The sequence below is a fragment of the Perissodus microlepis genome, chromosome 11 (genome assembly GCF_051167445.1).
Source record: "Perissodus microlepis isolate ML-2025 ecotype Zambia chromosome 11, ASM5116744v1, whole genome shotgun sequence".
NCBI lineage: Eukaryota > Metazoa > Chordata > Actinopteri > Cichliformes > Cichlidae > Perissodus > Perissodus microlepis.
The window spans coordinates 3,425,322-3,444,306 of record NC_140471.1 but is presented as its reverse complement, the minus strand read 5'-3'; the positions used below and the strand labels follow the sequence as shown (position 1 = coordinate 3,444,306).

Sequence of the window (18,985 nt, the reverse complement as noted above, 5' to 3'; positions counted from 1 at the left end):
TTGTTCTCAATTCTTTAAGTTCTTCACTCCTATTTAGTACATGGGGATCTGCCAGTCCCGGGAGCCGTCACCAGTCCCCTTCGAGGCCTTCCCCAAACCGCAGGTCAATTCATGTCAAAGCATCACTTTTTCCTACTAAAACGCTGTCAAACCTAAAATGAGGACGTGGGCCCAGCTAGTGAAAAAAAGGTGGTCAAACTGCATTTTTATTTCTTTTTTCAGCAAAAACACAGCTACATAAATGAACCACTTGATGTTACTGCAGTTGCACACAACATGTACTGATACTGATACTACTGATACTATATAGACGTCTCCACCCTCCTGCCCCAGTCTTAGCGTTGATTTCATATTAAATGCATGAAGAGACACGTGATATTTAAAGGTGCCAGGAGGAGCAGCAGTTTAGTCGTTAAATAACGCTGCACTTATGTGTCTCTGCTGACTGGGACGATTAAATCAAGGCAGTGCATGTGCAGCAGAGTACTGTGGATATTATAAATGATCTGGTATATTTTGCCAGCAAATATTTTAATTTGCTATAGGATCTTCGTTTGCATGCTAAAAATGTATGCAGCGTGTGTTTCATGGGAAACCAAGAAACATTCGCTCTTGTTTTCCTTTGTCTTTTTGAGCTGAGTTATGAAGTCTGTTTTTCCCACAGATCTAAATTCTATTTGTGGCAGAGGGAGGAGGCTGTGTGTGTGTGTGTGTGTGTGTGTGTGTGCGCACCCATAATGTGCATTTGGTGCTCAGAAGTTTTATTTTCTGCAAATATTTGCCAATCAGGTGGTTGTTGTGTATCATGCAAAAACTAAAATCAGGAAGAAGGGCAAATATTGTGAAAACTGGCACTGGTCAGGCCAGCGTGTCAAACTGGAAAATGTTCTAAAAACTAAAATTCAGACTAGCCCAGATGTTTTTGCCCTACAGAGCAGACGTCCTGTCACATGGAATCAATAAAGGGAACTAACAGCCAACCTCAGCAATGCTAACACAAAGAATCCTGCTTGCTGCCTTATCACTTATTCATTGAGCAACGTCACTGCAGACAATACATTGGAAATGCTCCAAAGCTTAGAAACCATGTGCCTGGTGAAGGACACAGCTTTAGGTAGCCATCTGCAGCAGGTGCACTGGTGCTCAACAGTCACTGCCACTTTAAGTCAAAAGAGCACCCGAGCAGGATTTCCTCGTCATAGAAACAACATCCCAGAATTCTGAGACCTCCTGACTCCCTCATCAACCAGCTGCTTACAACAGCAAACTGAAGGAGAAAGTGGGAGAAATCAATATGTTATACAGGCCTGCAAAATAGCTCAAGGCCAGTGTTGCTGGGACAAAACAAATAATCTACAGTGTGAGTTGAAAACAACACCATCCACAGCATAACAGGTATTACCTTCACCTTATTAGTCTCTCTGTGTGTCTTACAAAAGAAAAATGGTGGTGCTGGAGACCCCCATAGTGACACGGGGGCAGGTTTCAGGACTTTGGCAGGTATTGGTATGTTTGGCTGTCTGTGGGCACATTTTGCAGTCACAAGCTTACAAGACGAATGCAGGCAAAGTTCAAAGATTAGTGTTGCTGGTGGTGTGATCCCATTGCAACATTGTTTCTAAGATGATATCACTTTAGCTTCTGGGAGGGGAACCAATCTGCAGTAAATATCAGTTACAGAGCAACCGTCACGCTGCAGAGCACTCCTGTGTGTTAGAAGACTTTCATTTACATGCATGAATAATGTCAATAGATAGTCTGTGGGTTAAATGCTGTGGCAGTTTTAAGCCAGATGGAACAAGATGCAAATTTACAGAAAGAGCCGCTTATATCTCATCAGTGGACAGAATATTCTCCAAAAGTCTGGGGAATCATCAAAATGGTTTTTAGGAAATGTGAGACGAGCCTTTTTGGTCAGCAGTGATTTTCTCCCATGATGCCTTTTGTGCCCAGTCAGGGTCTTATCTAACTTTGACCTTAACTGAGGTCAAAGACAACTTAGCTGTTGTTCTGGGTTCTTTTGTGACCTCCTGGATAAGTCGTGGATGCGTTCTTGGTAGACCGAGCACTCGTGAGAAGGTTCACCATCATTTTAAGTTTTCACTATTTGTTGATATTGGCTCTCGCTGCGATTCACTGGTGCCCCCAAAGTTCAGAAATGACTTTCCTGACTTTGTTTCTCAGCTGTTTCTTTAGATTGTGGCACCATGTGCTGCATTTTGAAATCTTTTTGTCTGCACTGGGTCCTGGTTACTGTTGTTGGTGGTGACATGTGAGCCTGGCAGCTGGGAAGCTGCAGCCGAGTTGTGTGTAACAGCAACCGTGAGAAAAGTGTTAAATAAAGATGCTGGAAGGCATGAAACCGTCATCGTCTATTTTAAACTCGTGTGCACAGAGGTTTGTCACCTTTGATACCCGCGTTCCAACAAAAGCTTCAAAGCTCCAAAAAAGTATCTAAGTGTTCTGGACAGCCCAGCAAATTATTCATTAGTAAGATAACGCACAGATGTGTTCAGGGTGTTGGATGTGCTGCAGCTACTGTCTTTCCCCCGTAAACCTAAACGATAAAACACATGGTCAGCTTTGACTGTTTAGATTAAAAATTCTTTTAATCCGCGGGGGGTTCGTGTTTTAAAAACTCTTAAGTACCCAAAACAATGCTGCTGTTGTTTTTGTAACACGTCACAGTGCAATGTCCATGGGAACCTGGACGCAGGGCCTCGGGGGGGAGGCTGGTACGCAAGTCCAAGAGCGGCACATGATGCAGGCGCAACACAACATGCTAGAAAACTCCTTTAGCAACAGTTCAATGAGCATTTTTATTATTTCTTTCTTTAGCAGTTTAGCTTTATTTTGAAACAATGTAGGCAGAGAATAAATTCTACTGATAAAGCATGCATAAGGTTTTATTTTTGTTTTGGGAATAAATTATTTAAAAAAACAAACAAACATCACATTTGCAGTTGGGAGAGTTTTCCATTGGAGGCATCTGCAAATTAGTGGAGAATCTACAACCAACAATATTTCAGTCAAATGATTAATTCATCATCCAAATACAAGCTGCTGTGTAATTTTACATGAAGTCTCTAATCACTTAATTGATTATTCCATTTATAATCAGGGCTGGATATTGAGATTCAGTGTTTGATACTTGACACTCGTTGAGTGCTGAGGACTGTGTTTGCAATGTCAAGTAATACAAATTGGCCTCTACTTGCTTTATCATTAATAGAATAGAATAGAATAGAATAGAATAGAATAGAATAGGATAGAATAGGATAGCCCTTTACTGTCACTGTACACGTACAACAAAATAGTGTTTTTTGATCTACACATTTGTGGATTTCATTGTAATTTGCTGTTTATAGAATGATAAAGTACCTCCTAAGTACCTTCTTTGACTCAATACTAGAGATGGACCGATCCGATATTACGTATCGGTATTGGTCCGATACTGACGTAAATTACTGGATCGGATATCGGAGAGAAATAAAAAATGTAATCCGATCCATTAAATATCAAAAAAGCACCTCACAAAACTTGCGACACGGCGTAACTCGGCTCATAACCGTAGCACGTCGCAGCAGTATGCTGTGTGTATTTGTAGCCTCGCTACCAAACCAGCATTTCATCTCCGAGGAAGTGATCCCAGAGAGAAGTAAAGCAAGTGTGTAAGTTCATCTCTGAATGTTTGTAAAGCATTCCCGCGTTAAGCTTAACAACCGATATATGGAGCGACTGCCTCTCTCTCTCACTCGGTCTCCTGCTGCTACTTCAATCATGAAACTGATCAATGATCAGCTGATCGGCTTTTCTGTTGCGAGTCCGTCTCTCTTGTTTGTTTATCGCCCACTTCGCGCCAGAAAGAGGAAACCAGCGGCTGAACAACAGCAGCACGTTTAACCTTGATCAGCTGTTGTTAGAATTTATTTAATATTACTTTCTACACCAGGATCTTTTTCTACGCAACTGACGGCTGGTAACTGTGCAGGGGCAGATCTAGCACAGTTTAGCCAGGGGGGCCGATAGGGCATGAACAGGGAAAAGGGGGCACAAAGACATACTTTTCTTTCTTATTCTCATTTAAAATGTCTAGCTTTTAATAAATAATTATCTGAATCTTACACCCAAAGTTTTAATCTGATGTAACATGTATAGAAGTCCATTACTGTATATAGTAACTATTAAGTCTAATATACCCTAGTAAGCTATACTACTTTTTCCTTTGGGAAGGTACCATCTGTGCAGTCTGCAGTTCTGTTGAAGAAAGATGTTGAATCTATTTAATTATTCTTGAAAAATAATTGATTTCTGTGCATTTCTTTCACACTGCATCAAATTAAAGTTACGTCAATTAAGCATCATGAGGTGGAGGGTGGTTCCCTATTTTTTTTTTTTTTTTTTTTTTTGCTGGGAGTTTTAAAACCCTATTAGTTAGGTTGCTTACTCTTTAAAATACCAGAATAGGGAGGATGGAGCAGGTTTAAGTTCATTAGATTGATCAGTGTTGCTGAACTATGAAATCTTTTGGGTGCAGTGTATTTTTTGCATACAGGTATAACAGAATAGCTTTAGTGTTTTTTGTTTTTTTTTAACTTGAGTATGAACTTATACAAAAAGCAGTAAGATATTAAAAAAACAGTTTTATTGATTAAAAAAAACACTATATCAGATTCATATCGGTATCGGCAGATATCCAAATTTATGATATCGGTATCGGACATAAAAAAGTGGTATCGTGCCATCTCTACTCAATACTGAGGTATTGAGTCAAAGAAGGTAAATGTGAACATTCAGAAGAGTCGATGTTCTGTTTGAACAAAATAGACACACATCTTAACAACCCAGCGTCTATCAGGTCATCAGCAAACACATTTTGGTAGAATTAGTTTGCATCCACATGCTAAGCAAGCACACTGTCACTAACTTTCAAGGCAAACTGCTTATATGTACTTTGATCTTACAGTTCTTATATTGTGTGGTTTCAGCAGGACTGGAAACTGAAAATAAACAGAGGATTTTCAGCTTTGTGCACTTTAAACCTGACATGTGTGTCACAACACCAATCCCTTCATGTTCATGGCCAACATGACTGCCCACTGGGCATCAAGGAATGCTGCAATGCAAGAGATTTCCATCCCATCATGGAAGGCTTATTTTTGTTGGCAAAGAGACATGAGAGCTTGGATGTCTTAGATATCACATATATCTGGTAACAGGGCCATTTGTCAAGTTTCCTGAGATTATTTGGATAAGAACATGTGGCCTGTGTTCTTGTTTGCGAAGGGACTTTTGTGGTGAAGCGAACCATTTCTAGAAGTGCCATGGGAATTAAGCTTGGGCCATTTGCTATAAATGGGCCTTGCTGCTAAAGAAGAATGTAAAGAATCTGAGATGGGGAAAAAACTCCTTCCTGTCCTGCAACATTGTGTTTGCAAGAAACTGACTGATGACCTACAGCTACAGTATGTCTGGGAGTTTGGATTCTGCGCTTCTGTGTGTCCAAGCACTTCTATCTTTTCAGAGAGAAACAAATAAGCAGGCGCTGGGAGCTGGTTTGCTGTCTGATGACCCACTATGATTGATCACAGTAAATAATGAAACTGCACGTTTAAACCAGGGAAATTAGTAGATTTAGTGCGCAGGGGAAGAAAGCTTCCTGCTGCTTTTTTGTTATAGGTTTGACAACAGTTTTGAGTGACATTACATTTGAGGTGCTCCGATCTAAATGACAGTATGTAGTATGTGGTAGTACTAGTATCTACTTTTGCACCCTCGTTAGGTCTGGGTCAGATGGCCAAAAATATAAATCATAATGTTTATTTTTCTGCCCTGTGGATGATTCACGAATCAAAAATAGCACTTTTTTCCCCAGGTACAGGACCCAGTAAGGCCGTCTTACACTGTAGCTGAGTGGTTCATCCTTTAGGAAGACAGTTTTGAGGCTTTTGGATGCTGTTAGAATAGCTTTGCATGATTCACAGTTTAAAATGGTCCTTATTTAGTGCAGCGTCTCAGACAGACAAGCAGAAGGTTTGAACAGCAGGTGACTGGTTGGGACGCTTGTGCTCACACATGAAGCTGTGTGCAGGCGATGACCATATGGGCCATGGGGATATCCCCCGTCACCGACATCGTACAGAGCCAAGAGTAGAGGGAAATTAATCCAGAGTTTTTGGCTCACATTGATTACTTGCACATAAACTGATTTAACTGTTAGACAATTTTAACACAATTTTAAGTATATACAGTACATGAGAGAAAACATAGCTGTTTCACACTGAAGATAAGCAGTGGTGGGTGGGTACAGTACTCTGGGTTCCTCCCACAGTTCAAAGACAGGCATGTCAGTTTTTCATATCAGTGCTTTGAATGGTCAGTAAGATTAGTGGAATGCTATATAAACAGAGTGCATCACTGTACATGTAAAGTGTGCTGCTTTTTAAGTGGACAGGCAAAAAACTTTGTTCCAGTGACTTGGTGTGTGAGTCTCCTTTATGCTTTCAACAGTGAACGCTTATTGAACTCACTGCAGTGACATGGTTTAGTTTTGCTATGCTGTCCCTGTAGGCTCATGCTGGATTTGTTGTTTTGCATGCTGTCCAGTAGCATTGCTGTCTAACATAGACGAGGATTGTGGGAATTCAAACAGCACAGACACTACTGACTAGGGATGGGTATCGTTTAGGTTTTATCCGATACCAGTACCAAACCGGTACTTTTGAAACGGTGCCGGTGCTTAAACGGTGTTCGAACCGGTGCTTAAAGAATGGAGAACACAAAATTGGTCCAAAAACCTCTCATGTTTAGCTGTTTTTTTGTAAAAAGATAACAATGTTAGACTTTTCTGCAGCTATGGGGCATATATGGTATCACTCTTGGCTGGAAGCAGTGCTTAAACAATGGAAAAAACACAAACTTTGTCCAAAAACCTCTCATGTTTAGCTGTTTCCCACTTTTTCTTTGGTCATTTTAGCCTTTTTGGCCAGGGTGAAGGGAGTATCTGCCATCAAACAAGAAGACAGCCGCATGTAACTACGACGGTGTTTGCTAGTTCACCTTATGTGCATTAATGTAATAACGTGGTTAGCCTACTCAACGTAAATTACACATGAACAACATTAAGCTACTCACGCAGAGAAGAACGGCTGCTGCTGCCATCATCATCCTCATCATTTCTGCTACACTGGCAGGGCTAGGGGCCAGGACTCTCCTCTTCGGGTTCTTGGGGGATGTTGCTAACTCCGGGTCCGATAACAGGCACCACACCCGCAGTAGATGTGTTCGGTGTGAGGTCTCGCAGCAAGCTATCAAATACGGTGCATTTCTCGGCTTTTAACAAAATGCTATACGTCACCAGGTGTTTCATCAGATTCGAGGAGTTACCTCCTTTGCACAGTATCAACTTAAAGCACTTGTTGCAGGCTGCTGAGTTTGCATCTTTTGCTGTGAAGTACAGCCAGACTTTGACCGCTTCGTCTTGGGCATTTTTAATCTGTAGCTCTGCTCTAAAAGAACGTACGTACCTGGGCCCGCCTACTACGCTTGCAAAGGTAAAATGATTGGCTGGAATCCAAAGTGTATGACATCTCAGGAAAAAAAGCACCGAAACATGCGCTGCTTTTCGGTCTGGTTACTACCGTTTATGTCAGAACAGGTGCCATAATGGCACCGGATACCAGTACCCATCCCTACTACTGACATGCACTTGCATGTTTCTCCCAAAAAAAGGAGAAAGACCATAGTCACATGACGTGGCCTAGTGATGATCATGGTGACTGTTTAGGTTACAGGACAAATTTTCTGTTTTTATTTTTCATGCAGACAGAAAAATGGAGTAGGCTGCAGTGACAGTTGTTTCCATAGACTGCATTCTTTAAGCCAGCAGTAGGTAGTGTGCATGATTGTGGAAAAAGACTATCCAATAAAAGTACAGAAAAGTGTGGACCAACAGTCCTCTATAAACACTTTCCTGCAGTGTTTATTAGTCATTGGTTGTGTGTCACATAGAATAGATTATTAAGGGATTTTTAAACATTCTAATTGTCAGGATGCTTTTCAGGAATACGGGAACAGAAAATGGCAAAGAGTTTTATTCCTGAAAAATTGCTGTTCAGCTTTCAAATCTCACACTGTGGATGGAAGTCTCTGCTCCCACATGAGTTGTTGCAAATGGGTGAAAGATCTGAGAAGAGCCTGAGTCCGCTTATCCCCTCCTGCCTCTAATGGAAATGGATTCTGAGACCCGACTGGCTTAATCTAAATCTGCGATAAAAGTGCTGCACTCAACAGAAAGAGCCTGTGGAAGGCTTTGATTTTTCAGGATGGTCTCTTTGCATACTTTCTTTGTGTGTTGTGTGATTTTTATTGTTGCGAGTTAATTTGCCGTCAGAGAAACGGTCCGTAATATTCAGCCTCACCGAAACGTCGGGTTTTGTTAGAGCTTCTCGATTAGGTGACAGAAGTTGTCATTGTCACTAAAGTAACGATTTTCTCATTAGCTATCTTTGTTCCCGTTCTCTTTGTCACAATTCTGTCTTTGTCACATGCAGACTTCATTATCTATTCTCTGTCCAATTGGATCTGAATAATTTTATGTGCTTGGTGTCGGGATCAAAAATTAATGCAACAAATGTGTTTCTTAATTACCAGAGGTCTGTGGAGAATCCATTAGAAGCAGAACCCTGTCATTAGTTCCAGGGGATGTAAATCGCTGTGAATTCTGTGCAATATTTAGTAAAAAGAGGAATGAAAAAAAGACCCAGCACGAGCATGTCACGATTCTCGCTGCTCTCATTTGTGTTTGTCACGCTGTGAGTCTGGAATTCTAATGTTCCATCTGCATTCGGAACCTCGTTCGTTTTTAATGTTTTACACCAAGACAGCCAAACACCATTTAACAGCCGTTTTAAAACCAGATCACAAGAATTGTTTCCTTTTGACCAAGATATCAAATCAAACTCACTAAGCCTCAGTCAGCACAAGAGAAGAGATATGTAGCTGTGGCTGTCCTCAATCAAGAAACGGACTCTTTAGACATTCACTTCATCCTAAACCAAGAGTTTGACTGGTCAAAGATGGAGGATGTTGTTTGAAATACATGACAAACACCAGTGATGAAGCTATTGAAGTCACAGCTCTTGCAAAGGTTACAGCCCACGTCCTACTGTTGTAGGTGTGCGGTTACTGTTTTGGTGTGTTGGTTTATAATCATGTATACATGTAGAGTGTCGTTTTCAGATAGGTGATATATTTAAAAGATGATTGAATTAACCGCTTTTGTCTTTTTGATCCTAAAGTTACCTTTAGATAGAATCTGAGGATAAGATCAAATCAGTGTTGCTTCCTGTATATATTGCTTGTAAATGTTACTGCTCTGGAACAGATGAATAGTAGCTTGTAAAAAGTATTGCTTCCTTCCTGTAGCATTTCCCTGCAGAACATTAGCATGCACAGAAGGCAAAACGGCCGAGTCTGACTCAATTGATTTTTGTCTGAAGTTTGAAAATTCCAATCAATGCGGCATATTGATAACAGTCTCTTAAATGACAAAGAAAAGGCTGCTGATTAAAGTGCTGCCTGGTTATCTTTCCACCGGCATGAATGTCCGACATGGTTGTGGATGTAAACCTTGAATCAGACCAAGAGTGAAAAATAAAAAGCTATGAGCCTGTGAATCAGCAGAGATAAAAGACCTCCGATGAAAGCAGCAGATGGGTTGAGATGTTTTGGAGGCAGTTCAGCCTGCAGCACGGGGCACATTATGATGCTGATCGACCAGTGCTCGTGGCCCAAAGCTCGGATCAGTTCACCTACCTTTCCATGTCACCCGCTTCACATCCACATTATCAGAACCTCAGCTTAAGTCTTTCAGTTCCCTCCTACAGCAAGGCTGCAGGGGTAGAGGTCACATGGAATCATTTAAGAGATCTGAGGTGATAATGACGTGGTGATTAGAAACGAAAGGTAAAGATTAAGGAATGACTTTCTGACAAAATAAGGTCATTTCAAGATTAAACCTTTGTATTGTGTTGCCAATTGCATTTTCCAAAATGACTGTCAGCGAATAAAGACTTGTATTAGTAAACAGTAACTGATAGAAGGTAGAATAGATGAACCTGGATGTTGGTTATCCATCTCAGACCTGTGATGGACGGCTAATTAGCAGACTAGCCAATGTGTATCCAGAGTACACAGAAGTATAACAACTTGATCACCAAAAGAATGATTGATTATTGAAATAAATAATTAAGAAGTACCATATAGTCTTATTCATTTTTATAGTTCTAAATAGTTCTGTTAGGCAGTTCATATCACTCTGGACCAAAGCAGACATTAATAAGCTCATATATGTTTCTCAAATTTGGGGTAAAATTTATGTCTGATTTGCAAAAAAATGTAACACTTGTGTGTTAGCACTACCTTACCTGTGTACAGCCTGGCAGATCTGATGACTTCAGCTGTCTGAGTAACTTTTTACGTGTTTTCAGTTCAGTTAAATTCACTTTTATTTATATGGCGTGACTGTGATCACTGAACTGTATTTGCTTATAGTGCTTAGTGTGTTGTAATGAGCATGTCAGATTGCTTTCAGAGGGCTTTCAAGCTCGGTAAGAAAGGTTAATGTTGTGGATATTATCAGTAAAATAATCATATTAAAATCGATTCCATTGTTAGTGAAAAGACAAACAGGCATTTTGTTAAATTCAACATGTTTCCAGTTGAATCTTCGGTGGATGGCTCAGAAAAGCCTTCTGAAGTAAAGTCCTTTGATGTGTCGAGGAGCAGAAATATCCACTTTTAAAGGAGAGGCAGCCGCCGCACGCTCTGTAATTGCAGATACAATGTGCATCAGATAGCTGTTGTCAGGCACTCATTGTCACTGTCATGTCTCAAAGACATTTCCAGCTGGTGGCTTAAAGTCAGCCCACTAACTAGCAACTTAAGTAAGAGAGATGAGCTTTGGCAGGAACACTCGATGTCTTATTCATTTCTTTTTTCTGTTGCACTCCTAGGAAGTGAAACTGTGTGAGGTTGCACTCAGACATATTGAGCAGTGCTCAGAGAGTCGTCTGTCAGTAATCACAGTCTGGAATTCACACGTTTCCTCATGCTGTGCTTCTAATACAAGCCTCATTACATGCTATCAGCCACTTCCATTTAAAAACGGTCAGCTGTTATAGAGAGATGATGCCTCAGTACTGAGTCAGTCGGGCCAGTTGTTTTACTTAAAACAGAATTATCTTCATTTTGTAAATTATGGACCACGTTAGAGGAAAAGTGGGAAATAAACCAGGTCGAGGCTTCAACACTGAGAGCATACAGTATGATGCATGTTGTAAAAACGGAGGACCTGCTCTTTCTCTACCATGCTAGTAAAATTAAAGCAAGAATATCACAAAATACTCAAATCAGAGTATTTAAACTTTGAAATGGCACGACTCCTTTTTTATCAGTCATAATGGTTACATATCAGAAAAATAAACAACAACAACAACTATTTATCATTGTGGTATGAATCCTTGTTATTTGAAAGGGGGGCCTCAACAATGTCACCTTGGTGTGTATCAGTGTGCAGGGCCAGATCAGTCTGTGTTTGAAAATCACTTCAAGATGTCTGCTCCCTGTGTGACCTCACAACTCTTTTTTTTCTCCCTTTTTTCCCTGAGCTGGACGAAGATATTGATAGATACCCTTGAATGGTCCTGTCTCCTGTTGTCTGTGTGTGTGTGTGAGGTGGAGGGAGGGTGAGCATACAGGGGTCCACCACATCAAAATGTTATTGCCAAAGAAACAGCACCCCTGTTCTACTGAGGAATGCACCAGGACGAGAGGAATACAGAGATTACTCATTTATTCTTGTACAGTGGTGTGTGTGTGTGTGTGTGTTTGCACAGTGTTTTTAGTTTCATTTGAACTACCTTCAAATTAGCAGTACTGTTGTTAGCTCCAAGTTCAGATTTGGGAAAGCATTCGGCCGAGAGCCAGGCTACAAATTTAAGTTAAATAATGAGTTTAAGCGGCTGACCAAAATTCCACACAGATCCACATCCAGTCCTAGTGGATGGACACTAGGGCTGGGTATCGTCACTGATTTCTAGAATCGATTCAATTCCGATTCACAAGGTCCTGAATCGATTCGATCCACGATTAGATTTAATTCGATTCGATTCAATTCGATTTGAATCTGGGAAATTTTGACAGTCAGAAATATTATAATTCAGATCAGTGCATTTACATATTTTTGTATCTATAAAAAGGAAGCTGACACTCGCAAGACTTTATCAAAGGTGTGAGCATCACAGCAGATGCCTTTGTGTCAAAGTAGCTGAAGATAAACACAGAAAAACATGAAGGTGATTTTCCTGGCCTGGGGTTTTATAAAAATATTCTGCAGTACATCAAAAACGAAAGAAAACCATTAATCAACATATGAACATTACCTCTGATGTTACAGTTTTATTAGAGACACGGTTAAGCGTTTTGCAGTTTGTATAATTTTAAAAAGTTTAAATTGGTTCAGTATTGAACGGCAGAAATTAGGTTTTCTTTTCGGAAGAATGTAAAAGGGAAAAAAAACAGCGGCCGACAGCCTGTAAACAACGGTACACTTGTGCGTAACAAGCAAGCGAATATTGAAGAAAAAAGATCTTTAGACGGGAAACTGTTCTTGAAGTACAGAGAGAGAGAGAGAGAGAGAGCTGTGCATCGTGTTGGAAGCAAAACAGTAAAAGTCAGAGTGAATTCATGACGATGTTTATGTGAAGCGTAGTTTGGATCTTCTTTTGCTGCTGGTTCGGTCAATATTGTTTGGAGAGAGATCAAACTAACAGCTTTAGAATCAGCGTAAAAAGGGCGTAAACACAAAGCGCGACCCGCCGACAGATCAGAATCAGCGAGCTGTCGGCTTTCAGCCCCGACTGTGAGAAAGGCGACATCTCACTGATTCTGATCCGCGGGTTGCGCTGTGTGTTTAAGTCTTTGTGCAGAATCCGTGTTCCTGCTCTCATTTACTGTCTTAGCTGTTTGGTGGTTGTTGAAATTTTGTGAGGTTTCACCAGAGATTCTGGCATTTCGGGCAAAATAAATTTATATTAAAAAATCGATTCAGGATTTTAATGAATCGATTTTACGTTATCCAAGCCAGAATCGATTTTAATCGATAAATCGATTATAAAAACCCACCCCTAATGGACACCATGTTCTATAACTGGACATACCCCAGGGTTTGATTGTGTTGGCACCCTGTAAATCAGGGGTGGGGAACTCCAGGCCTCAAGGGCTGGTTCTCCAGGTCTCCAGGGCCTGGTAATGAACTAGACCCAGGATGATATCTAAAACCTGCAGGACACCGGCCCCTGAGGCCTGGAGTTCCCCATTCCTGCTGTAAATGGTCAGTCGTCAGCACATTTTCACAAGACAGCGAAACAATCTTTAAAGCTGATGGCTAGCATGTTAGCTAACTTTTCCCCGCTTAGATATCCAGCTTTAGGGTAAGATTATCAGCGATTTCCATTCCTGTGCTCTCTCCTGCAAACTGGTTTGGTCTTTACCACCGTGTTTAGCAGCTGGTTGCTAAACTCATGTCTGCCTGCTGCTTGGTGTCCGTGTGCCATAGATTAATCGACAGCTGCCTGCTGCTAAAAAAAAAAGAGATAGATGCAATTAGATGCATCATTGGCTGCTGCCATTTGTTGTAGTGATGTGTCAACAAGATCAATGAACCAGCTTTAGCTGACGTGACAGGTGGTCTAAATGCAATTACAATAAACAGCAGATACATTTATAGCTGACTTGTAACAACTACAACAAAAAAAGTGCTTTTTTTTGGTATCAGTTTATCCCAAAAAAGTTTTCTACCATTTGAGTTGTTGATAAGCTTTTGCACAATGATAGAAATAAGCCAAAGTAAGCTTGTGGAGTCCACCAAGTTCTTCCAGAGCAAAGCCAACGTTTGACATTTATATCTGTGTATAAATGGCTAAAAACCTCACCAAACCAAAAACAGCAAAGTTACAGTCCGGAAAGCCAAAAGAATGAGCCTCGAGATCCTAAAAACACAAAGTGTTCAAGAAACGCCAGAGTTGTAATTCTAAATCTTTTCAAAGGTTAATTATGCAGCTGCGTTTTCACTCACTGTGTTCAGCTTAGTGACTTTTTCATTAAAAGTGGTAAAGCGAGCCCACAGTTTGAGAAATCAGATTGATCATTGATATGATGGCAGCTTCGTCATTATTAAAAAATATGTTACTACTTAAAAGTGCACAAGTGCTCATTAACATCTATAAATAACTAGTTTTTTCAGGGCTTTCAGGGCATCTGTTACTGATATTATAGATTTATTACAAAACCTTTGTACTCATCCCTACACAATCTTCTGTGCGATACACAACTTATTTTCACGGTTAATTGTTGTAACAGGTATTCAAGCAGAAATAGCAAGAGTCAATAAAACAGGGAGACTGCTTTAGACTGAGAATATTTTAGGTCAAGTCATCTTTTAATCTGTGCCTAAAACTTAACGCCAGCACAGACTTGGATACTCTGACCACTTGGTTTTATTAACGGGAAATATCTGAGTTTATGAGTTGACAAGAGCTGCCTGAACGCACTGGGAGACTGGGAGAGCAGTGTGCTTTGGGTTGCAGCTACATGATTGACATGTCTCCTATTACAGTAAGTCATGGTGGTTGCAGATTGCTTGTCCTGTCTGAGCTCCAACCAGGCTTTCATCCCCCTTGACCTAATTTGAATTTTCTGGATCTAATAAGTGACAGTGAAGGTGAGGAGGGACAAATCAAAGCTCTAGAACATCCATCACTGACCCAACATGCTTGTCAGGGTCAACAACCTAGCAGCGGGTTAAGATTAGCATGCACGTGATGAGCCTCTGCCCTATTTCACGAGCCCGATTTTAGTGAATCGCTCTCTGGCTTCAGTCAACTCATTAACTCTGAGTGCTGTGCATGTGTTTGCCTCTATATGACTCCCGCTGTAGGGCTAATCCTGACTGACTGACTGTCACAGTTGAAGTTGTTGCCACTGGCCATGTTTGTTTGGTTCCATCCATCTGATTTGTGACAGCTGCTAATCTTTGCGTCTTCTCCTGTGAGGGTTGGGGTCACAAATTCTCCCAATCTGAGGATGACGGCTGAGCTGAAAGTGAGCCGAAACACTGTCAACCCTCCATGTGCTCACTCAGCTCCAGTCCCCCTCTGGAGAAGAGTCCATATTGAAGAGTAATTAAATTTTACTTGGTATAACTTTCCATTCCCCTGCATGTGAGGATTAGCGCTATCTCTGTAAATTAGATCGGCTGCCTGCACTATCACTTGCAACAACCTCAGGGCTCACGAGGTAATTGTGGGTGATGTAGTATTGAGGACATTTAGAGCCGAGTCCTTTCAGCCATCGTGGTCAGCGTGAGGCCGCAAGTGTTAGCAAATGGGCAGCGATAGCATCTCGTTATACATTTTGAGTGGTCTAATCACGTCTTTAATTAACCCTTCACTAATCGGCCCTGAAGGAAACCTAATGGATTAAATATTGCTGAGGTATTAAAATGCAAATGGTAATGCGAAGCCAGCCTGGTGGGCCTCCATTGTGAAGCATGCCGCGATAATAGTGTTGGATGTGATGTTGCATCCATCATGTTGAAGGCTCTGGAGCTCCCCCATATGCCCCCAAGGTTCTGTGTTTTTGGTGTGTCCAGGCAGGAAATGGGCCCTGACTGTGCACTGGAAGAAATGATTGAGGAAAGTGATTCTAGGAAATGAGACATAAGAAGGCTAATGGAATAGCACATAACTGTGAATCAGCCTGACGGTTGTGTTGTGGGTTTTGCGAGTTAGGCAGGCAGTCATGCAGATTGCTCATTACCCTTGCAGATTTTAGGTAGAGTAAAACTAAATGTCTGAAACCCCACTGGTCTTTAGAGGGTGCAGTGTTTTATTAGAGCCAACAAAAGGAATGTGTGACAAGTTTTGCAACTTTTAAGCTTTAGGTGGGATAGAAATGCAAATGCTGTCCAGCCATTGTGCCCAGAAGTCTGTCTTCATTAGAGTAACAGCACGAGTCCTTTGTTTCGAAGATCTTCCAGCCCAAATGAAATCTGTCCCATGATAAGTTCCAAAAAGCTATTGTTATCCAGCATGCACATGTTTTTCATTACTGACAGGGGACAAATGACCTAAATGGGATTTTTGGCATTGTGAGGGAAATGATAGTAGGTTATAGCAGCTGGTAGCCAGTCTCAGGCTGGCAGACTGTAATGGTGGATCTGTACAGCCGTGATCATTTTTATTTGCCAATAGCAGTTAATTAAATTATGAAAGCCTTGTGATAGTTCTTCACTATATACATGTAAACAATAAGTAAAGCTTTTGGCCGTGACTGTGTTTGGGCTTGTCATGTTTAAGAGGGCACATCCTATACAGCAGAGTAAGCACCACATTTCACCTTTCTAGCCCTGGATTCCATCTTAACAACATTTACAAGGTAAAAAATTATTTTGTGGCCTTAAGGAAAATTTAGCCCACTTTGGGAGAAGTGTCATCCGCATCAATATCTCAGTGTGACTGGAGGCACAAATGCGAGGCAACTGGCTCAAGTGATGCAAAGCCTGTTAAACTGATGTAATCCTCAGACCTCGTTCAGTGTAACAGGCCGTACGACGCTGAGCTGCAGCGCTCAAGTTGTGAATGCGTGCTTTTAGAGTAGAGCAGGTCCAATCAAAGTGTAGTTTGTGCCAAAAAGCATTCACAAAGATAATCATGTTAGTTACATCCCACGAGGTTGATTCTGTTCATCTGGACGTAGAGTTTTCAGTGGGAGAAACGCAGCTGACTGCAGGTTTTGCACAATGACTGAAACCAGCTCACTGAATGAACAATGGGCTGTGAGGTCCAGATGAACAGAATCAACCTCTTGGGATTTACTTCCCTGGATGATTGAGCATGCATCAAGACATGTTAGTTATACATTTAGGTCAGTTCTTTAAATTCATTTCCTTCACAGTGCTTGTTAGATTTGTGGAGAGGGTTTTTTTGTGTGGCATTTCAATCTCAAACAGGCTTGTACCACCACTGGCCTGCCCTACTGGGAACTAACTGTATTTCAGTGTGTTGTCTGAATAGGTTTGATGAACTTTGACCTTAGGCACAATGCTGCATAAGAGCTGACAGGAAATGAGGAAGAAGAGATAGGGCATGACATGGATTAAGTCTTTGAATGAATTCATTGGTATTTTGTAGACGTGTAGTCAACATGTTAAACAGTCATTGTTTAAAGGTTGTGACAATCTGTTTTGTTGTTGTTGTTTTAATTAACCTTCAAAGATTAGCACAAGAATCTGTCCAAACCAGCTTTTAATAATTCTAAAGAAGATTTAATCTGCTGATTTGTTTTTAACCACCTACCGCTTGAGTAAAATTAAACATTAAAGCAGGTTGTTACCTAAATTTTGATGGTCACTAGCAGTTTTTCTGAGAGACGTTAGCTTGTCACAAACACTTAAACTGTGAAAAGAGCAACACAAACCAGACATAGAGACAGTTTGCCTTCAAAGTAAAAGCTGTGCTTTCTCACTGTAACCAACACTTTTTAGAAGGTGCACGTTTAACTGTGGAGGTGAACAATCTCCATTTCCGTTCCACTTTTTGACACACCAGTCTCTAGATCTCTGACTGAGGCCTTAGGAAGATGGAAAAGCATAGGTCACAGGACTTTCACTCAATACACCGAGGTTCACATCACACTGAACAATATTTTATACTTTTTACATTTAGTTTGGTTAAGTTTCAGTAAAGATCACCCTGCCACGGTAGAAAGTCCAGGCTTGGGGACCCATCGAAGGAAGAATGTTCTGTAATCGCATCTTTGAAATGAATAAATTACAGTGTAACTTTTTAAAAAGTAATCTGCTTTATTAGAGTATTACTAGAATAAAACTAACTCACTGAAGTACTTTTGGATTACCAACAACTTTTTGCATTTAGCTAGTACACGTTGGATATATATATATATATATATTAGGGGTGCAACAATACACAAAATTCACGGTTCGGTTCGGTTCGGTTCGGTTCGATACTTTGGTGTCACGGTTCGATATTTTTTCGATACAAAAAGAAATGTTCATGCCTTTTTAATTTGTCATTTATTAAAATTATAAATATATATTTTAACTCAAAAGTACAGTTTTAAAATTTAATGTTGCTGAAACAAAAAAGTAATAAAAAGAATAAATATATCTCAGGGCTCGCAAAATTTCAAAATCCCAAAATAAATTTAAGTAGCCCGAATAAAAAAGAGAGTAATTTTTTGATTGATGTTTTGTTTCCTGTTTTGTTTCCTTTGCAATATTATACATTAAAGTATAATATTGTAAAGGAAACAAAACATTAATCAAAAAATTGTTGAAACACAAATTACAACATTGTATAAAAATTACAATCATCAACTCAAATACTTGGTTCTAATTGAACAGAAATTTCTATGAACTTGTAAGAACTGTGTAGGACATGAACCAGTCTGTGTCAGATCCTGAATTTGAAATTTCCACTGAAGTCACGGGTAAGAAGCAAGTGGAACCAAGATCGAGGCCATTTGCTTTTTGAAGTTTGCAAAGACTGCTAAATTTTGCCAGTGGTAGTTCACTCTTTGCAACATAGTACGCTGTTTTAAACTGATTTTCAGGTTTATTTTTAGTACGTTATTTGCAATTGGTGTTTGTTCTGGGAAAGATATTGCAGACTGAGCAATAATGCATTTCTTGCATTTCTCATGGGTTCTAATGGGGGCCTTTCTTAAAATGACTGGTCCCAGTAACAAAGGCGCTTGTCGACTCAGAAATCGAGGGAAAACCAACAACACACCCGGCAGAACATTATGTTATTTACACGGGTGCACATAAGTGGTCCGCATGTGCGCATTCGCTGTCAAAATAAAAGACTGTTTTTGTCCGCTAGAGTGGGATTTTCACGGCACA

At 40.5% G+C, this 18,985-nt stretch overlaps 1 protein-coding gene across 1 annotated transcript in view; it reads left to right on the top strand.

Annotated features, from left to right (window-relative positions):
- The window catches only part of cdk14 (cyclin dependent kinase 14), a 216,951-nt gene that overhangs the window by 13,048 nt on the left and 184,918 nt on the right, over window positions 1-18,985 (top strand). The window lies entirely within an intron of this gene.